Consider the following 6,912-nt stretch of genomic DNA (forward strand, 5'->3'; position numbering starts at 1 on the left):
TAAAGAAGAGAAGCAAGTTTATTCTATAAAGCATGGTTACAAGATAGCACATCCTTATACAACCGCTTTGGTGCATCAAGACCCCAGATAAAATCCGTATGTTGCCATTCAGGAATATTCTTATAGAAACTAAATGAGGGATTCGAGGGAGCAGCCGTTCAATAGCCTCTGTGGTTACAATAATATCATGCCCACCACTCCACACAGCAGTTGGCACAGTAATATCTTCTATCTTATAAAATGGGGGTGTACTCTGTTGAGGGAATGATCAGAAACATGAAAATGAGGTTCATCTTTCACATCTTATTCTCATTTTTAAGACATCATTTGGGTCTTCAAATGTATTGGGTGTCTAACATCTGTTCCTTGTAAATCATTCTTTAACTTTCTGTTCAGTATCTAATTCTGTTCTCTGGACCAGCAAAATTATTATTATTTTTTAAAAAAAGTAAGTTGGAATCATATAGTCATTTACACAGCACTAAATCCTGGTAGGCTTACTTTTTAGTAGAGCTGGATTAATCTGTCTTTTATTGTTTTCCTAGTTTTTCATTTTTCCAGTTTGCACCATTTCTGCAACAATTTGCATTGGGTTTTTTTGTATACATTTGCCTGCATATGTCATCTATTACGTGTATTCCTGCATGCAATTTTGCCCAATACATATTTCTGTTCTTCAGTTGCAAGTAATATACATATTTCTGCAAACATTTTTTTTCTAATATAATACAGGCAGCTCCCCACTTACACAGCAGTTATATTCCAGGCTTCCGCATGCATAAGGTAAATGCCCATAAGTGGGGAGCACCTTCAAAAGTTCTTCTAGCTCATGAGGATGACATGATCTTCAGGCTCTGGGACGGGTAGCACTGGAGAGGCAACTGCTTCCTCATTTATCAGCAAAGTGCTGCTTTGCCCTCAGCAAAGCGCTGCTGCACATGCAGCTCTGGGGAAAGTCTCCTCACAAGCAGGAGACTTGTTGAGGCTGCTCAGCCAATATGCAGAAGTGCTCCCTCATGCATCAGCTGAACAAGCTCAACAAAGTCCCGCTGCACAGCTGTCTCAGATAGAGACCTTCAACTGAGCCCCAAAGCCAAAATCTAGAGGGGAATGGTAGCTCACTGGTAGAGCATCTGGTTTGTGTGAAGGTCCTAGGTCTCCCAGGTTCTCCAGATAGGGCTTGGAATCAGAGCTGCTGCCAATCAGTATAGACAGAGTTGAAATAGATGGATCAATAGTCTGCCTTGGCATAAGGCAGTTTTCTATGTTCCTACTCATTAAATACCTTTACTTTCATAGACAAAACCATAATTTCAACCAGTTCTGTGTCTTTGGTATTATCCCACTCTTTCCCAAAGGAGAACTCAGAAATCATAACACGGTTCACACTGAATGTCTAACCTGCAACCAAAATGTCTCATTTGAATCCAAACCACTTACCATGTTGTAGACAGCTTTGTTCTTTGATCCATAATCGAAATACCTAAACTGGTTGGTTTTAGCAAACTAAAAATATGGGAAAGACAGTATGAAATTTGGAGAGTCACAAGAAAATTCAAACTCTAGGGATCTTGGTTATCAGAATTCCCACCCATCCACCCTGGCCAATCAAAGCAGCAAAAGGTCAGATTCAGTAAAGGACAGCTTCCTGAGTTCTTTCCACAAGATCCAAAGAATTGTTACAGCTCATGTTTGAATATTGAAGTATCTAGAACAGTGATGGCCAAACGTGGCCCTCCAGCTGTTTTGGGACTACAACTCCCATCATCCCTAGCCAATAGGACCAGTGGTCAGGGATGATGGGAATTGTAGTCCCAAAACAGCTAGAGGGCCACGTTTGGCCATCACTGATCTAAAATATAACTTTTGAGTGGTCTGGTCATCTTGAAAACGACACTTTTACATGAGAAACTAAACAGGCAACTCGAAATGTCAGACTTTTAACTTCCAAGTTTTGAAATGCTGAGAAGATATTAGAACGTACCTGACTCCAGTGTGCAATATTTTTTACAGAAGTAAAATCGGGGTAAATTCCAAGATACACATCTACTCGACGCTGGCAGAATGATAGGAAAGAAAATGCTTGAAGAGTTTTCAAGCAACACCCACATTCACAAGGTCATGGCAATCAAGGCAGTACAGCATACAGACACTTTCATGCTGCACAAGGAAGCAGCTTTCTGATGAAGAGGTGTCTGGGTACCTAGATGGGAATCCCCCACCCATAGCACACTTCCCAGCCAGGCCACTGCGCCAGACCACACACACCCCCAGCCCAGCTGGATTGCACCCCCTGGCCTGGGGGTCACGCTCCCCATCCCTCCCTATGCGTGGTTCGCTACACCCATATGGGCGGTTCGTGCCACCCCAGGTGCTGGAGAGGCTTCCTCCGCCACTGAAGGTGGGAAGAAATGTTGTCATTTGGAACAAGTGGGGATGGAAGATCTACACCAGGAACAATGTGGGGAATCAATTTGATTATCCTTTACATATGGCAGAGGGAAGGGCATTCCACAGTGCAGGGGCAGAAAATGGATGTTTTGTTGCCACTACTCTCTAATACAGTGTGTTTGGAGGCTGAATCTGCTAACCCTGTGGAGCCTGTCACAGAAGGTGGTTGCCTCCCCTACCCTCACAGATGGGACGGATCTTGATGTATTAATGATGCATAGGTTCGTCTCTGAAACACATTCCAATATGTTTTCTTTTTTACTCAGCTTTCAGTGCATGCAATCTGCCCTTTAAACATGCCCTTTCTACTGCAGGTCAAGCCTACCTCTCTTCTAATTCTCTAGGAAAAGAAATATTTCCTTGAAGTATTTTGTGGTTCTTGTGATACCGTTGTTCTCTTATTTAAGCTGGTTTAGGCTCTAACCGTTCTGCTTCAAGGCAGGAGAAAGTAAAATGATTAAGAACTCAAGGTAGATGCTTACAATATGGGGCTGGATATAAACACATCTATGAAGCATTTCAGTTAAACGTACTGTGAACTCATACAGGAAAATCCAGTTGGGAAAGAAAGGACTCCACAGTGTTACAGTGTTATATCACATATACAACGCCTATAAAAGCTTTTTCTTTACCAGTCGAGCTGGGAAAGTTCTCATGAAAAGCATCCCTTCCATCCAAGCAACAATAGCCCCTTGTACTTACCTGAAATTCCAAAATTCTTCTTGGTCTATTGAGAAGTGCTGATGTCTTCTAGACCAGGTGGTCCCCCTGTTATTTAATATCCAGACATCATAATCAGCATCTGCTAGAACAAATCCCAGACTATTGCTGGGAAGATTTGAAATCCAGCTCCTGCCTTCACAAAAGTTACCAGGTACCAATAACGCAACTGACTTAGGCCCTGGAAAACAAAGAGAATATTAGATAGAGAATGGGCACTCACAGAGCACCAACATTTCCCACTGGTATCTAGCCCATGGCCAAGCAGAGTAGGGTGCAAGGGGTACAAAGGAGGTGAGCCAGACATTTCCTAGGACCTCAGAAAATCTTTCCATAGATTGTGTGAAGACTAGCAACAATGTTTTGTGTAAGCCTACATAAAATGCTGTGACACTTCTTTCCCCACCCGCTTTCTCTTCTGCCAACATGTCCCTGCCTACTTTTCCCAAGTAATCCAGAGAGGCAGTGCTGAAGCATTAGCAAAAGGTAGCAGAAGTAGGTGAGGCGAGAAGGTGGGCAGGTCTTGCCTCTCCTGTGGGTGAAACGCTGTGTCTCTGAGGTGACTGCCATCTGCCGCTGAAGTTATCCGCCACACAGTTTGATCAGAGGAGGGTGAAGCAGCTCATTGCCACCATTATCAACATGAATAGATGAAGAACTGGCTACATCTGATAAAATTATCATTGTGGGGCCTTTGCAACACTCTCCCTGCCACAATGTGAAGGTGATCCCATGACAGGAGAAGGATCTGGGATAAGAGTTCACCACCACTTTATTGATTTCAGATGTAGGTAGACTTTGGTTCTGGCATTGGGTATTTATCCATCCCAGCCTCCAGTTGGGGGGCTGAAATTTTAAACAGGGTTGTTCTACCAAGGTGGCCATTCCAAAACCACTGCTGGAAGTTCTATGAATTCTCTGCCCCACACTTGCCTTCTGGACAGAGATTTCCACCTAGATCCCTCTAATGGGGTACCCTATAAGCGCTAGGCACAGTCAGCTTTTATCCTCAGATCAGAATGAGATCTTCCACTGGGACACCACTGCTGCTGTTGCACTGTGAGTTGGGGAAGGCCGCTCCCTCCTCGGGCTGATTCCACCAGGCCTAGGGGGCGGGGCCCAGACTGACTCACCACCGCCACAGCTTAAGAGGCCTCGTGAGGCACTGGGACACTGCTGCTGCTGCACCGTGGGGGTTGAGGAAGGCCGCTCCCTCCTGTAGGCCCACTCCACCAGGCCTAGGGGGCTGGGCCCACACTCACCACCACTACCGTTTTAAGGACACTGGTGTTGCCGCAGCAAATGTTTAAAATGTTTTTATATATTTTAAAGTGTTTTATAGGGGTTTTTACTTTTTACTTTGTTGTACCACCATGAACGGTGGTTTTTATTGATGTATTTTTATTTTGTTCCGTTTTATTTTGGTTTGGGGTTGGATATTGAGTGGGGTGGGGATTTGTTTTGTTGCTACAATTGTTTCGGTTTGATTTGTTTTTCTATTTTGTAAATGGAGGTTGGTTTGAGGCTTGGGATTGCTACCGTAGTGGGGCGAGGGAGGTATGGCGGTGGGGGTAGGTGTCATAGGCGAAGGGGATCGAGATACGGATATGCTCGTACCCCTTCCAATCTGCGCCCCATCCCGAGGGACGAAGGTAGGGTGAGCAAGGATTACTCACCTCCGTCACTTGTGTTGTTCAATGCCAGGTCTATAGGCAACAAAACCGCCACCCTGCGAGACTTCTTCACCTCGCACGGGGTTGACCTGGCTTGTGTGATGGAGACCTGGGTGCGTGAAGGGGAAACTGTTACCTTACGAGAGATGGCGCTCCCGGATTTCTCCGTCCTCCACCAGTCGCGGACTGTGGGCCGGGGGGGAGGGGTGACATTATTAATCCGAGAAGACTGTTCTTTCAGGGCTCTACCATTGCCATCGATCCCCGGCATTGAATGTGTTGGCCTAGTGTGGGGCTCCGAGGTGAGCTTGGCTGTCTGGCTGGTGTACTGGCCACCTAGCGCACCAGCAGCCACCCTGTCAGGCCTGCTGGAGGCGGTGGCCGGCTGGGCCTTGGAGTTCCCTAACCTATTGGTATTGGGGGACTTCAACATCCATGCTGATGCCATTCCCACCTCACAGGCTCTGGACCCGGTGTCTTCCATAGCGACACTAGGGCTCTCCTAGTTTGTTTCAGGCCCCACGCATCAAGCAGGCCACACGCTGGATTTGATCTTTGGCGCCGTTATAGATGTGATCATGTCTTCTTCTCCATGAAGGTGCCATGGTCTGATCACTACGCACTGAAAGCCAGGATTGATTTTCCACCCCCACCCTGCTTAGGTGGCGAGCCAATTTGGGCTCGCCCGCAGAAGCTGATGGACCCTGATAGATTCCGTAAGGCCTTGCGGGACCTTGCTCCCCCTGGCGACTCATTGACTGAGCTTGTTGAGGGCTGGAATATCCAGTTCCTAGCAGCCATTGATGAGATCGCACCTAGGCGCCCTCTGCAACCCCGCAAAAACCGGGCTCCCTGGTTTACTGAGGAGCTTCGGAAAATGAAGTGGGACCTCAGACGGCTAGAGCGAGTATGGCGGGGTGCCCATGACGGAGCCTCAAGAACATCTTATAGGGTTTTTATGAAAACCTACGAGATGGCAGTGAAGGCCGCTAAGAAGTCCTACTTCTCGGCCTCCATTGCCTCCGCTAGCTCTCGCCCGGCGCAATTATTTAGTATAATTAGGTCTTTCATGTCCCTTGAAGGACAGCCAAATTTAAATAACAATTCGACACACAGCTGTGAGGCATTTGCGAGCTTTTTTGCGGAGAAGGTCCTGTTGCTCCGCCATGACCTCCCTGCCAATTTGGATACAATAAAGGAACTGGAGGCCCCTCAACTGTCCTCGGGTCCAGTATTGGACCACTTTGACCGGATATCCCCAGCCGATGTGGACAGACTCCTCCAAGCTGGAAAGCCCACCACCTGTCCTCTTGACCCGTGCCCGTCTTGGCTGATTAGAGTGTGTCCAGACGAGGTGTGGGCCCCCCTGGGTGATATCATCAATTTGTCCCTTGGCACCGGGACATTCCCAGGGGAACTGAAGGAGGCAGTGGTGCGTCCTCTCTTAAAGAAAACATCATTAGATCCTTTAGATCTATCCAATTACGCCCGGTTTCGAATCTTCCATTCCTGGGTAAGGTGATTGAGAGAGCGGTTGCTGAACAGCTTGGTAGGTTTCTGTATGAAACATCGGCTCTCGATCCATTCCAGTCCGGCTTCCGCACTGGTCATGGGACCGAGACGGCTCTGGTCGCCCGTGTGAAGAGAATCAGAACTTACAGGGTTAAACAGTTCTGAGTGACGTCTCACATTCTGAGGCGTGGCTATGTTCACAGAGTGGAGTGTTTCTCTGTGTGTTTTTTCCTTTCGCTTTTGCGGTGAGGCAGCAAGATGTGCGCTCTTTCACCGGGCTGATTTATGATGTTTTTCTACACGATTAAAGACTGTTGGAGATAAGCAAGAAAGCTTGCGTGCAGTCTGATTTATTACACACACATTGCAACAGTTTTCTACCGCTGCGACGACTCTGCTACAGGAAGCTGACGGAGAGCTATCCACGGGAGTCTAGTGGGGCGCAGGGAAGCGTGCCGGACTCCATCCAAAAGCCACAGCCCTAACAGATGATTGCCGCAGGCAGCTGGATCGAGGCGGGTCGGGGCTGCTGATTCTTCTAGACCTGTCAGCAGCC

General features: G+C 47.3%; 2 long non-coding RNA genes across 2 annotated transcripts in view; one reads left to right on the forward strand and one right to left on the reverse strand.

Moving 5' to 3' along the window:
* LOC309370886 overlaps positions 1–6,912 on the forward strand; it is a 138,099-nt gene that overhangs the window by 38,849 nt on the left and 92,338 nt on the right. The window lies entirely within an intron of this gene.
* LOC309370874 lies at positions 142–2,079 on the reverse strand. Its single transcript, XR_014168712.1, has 3 exons — positions 1,985–2,079; positions 1,441–1,506; positions 142–253 (listed from the first exon to the last, which is right to left on the reverse strand). It is a non-coding gene; the product is annotated as an uncharacterized lncRNA (long non-coding RNA).

This window comes from Podarcis melisellensis, assembly GCF_964234715.1.
Source record: "Podarcis melisellensis genome assembly, chromosome: 5".
NCBI classification, from domain to species: Eukaryota; Metazoa; Chordata; class Lepidosauria; order Squamata; family Lacertidae; genus Podarcis; species Podarcis melisellensis.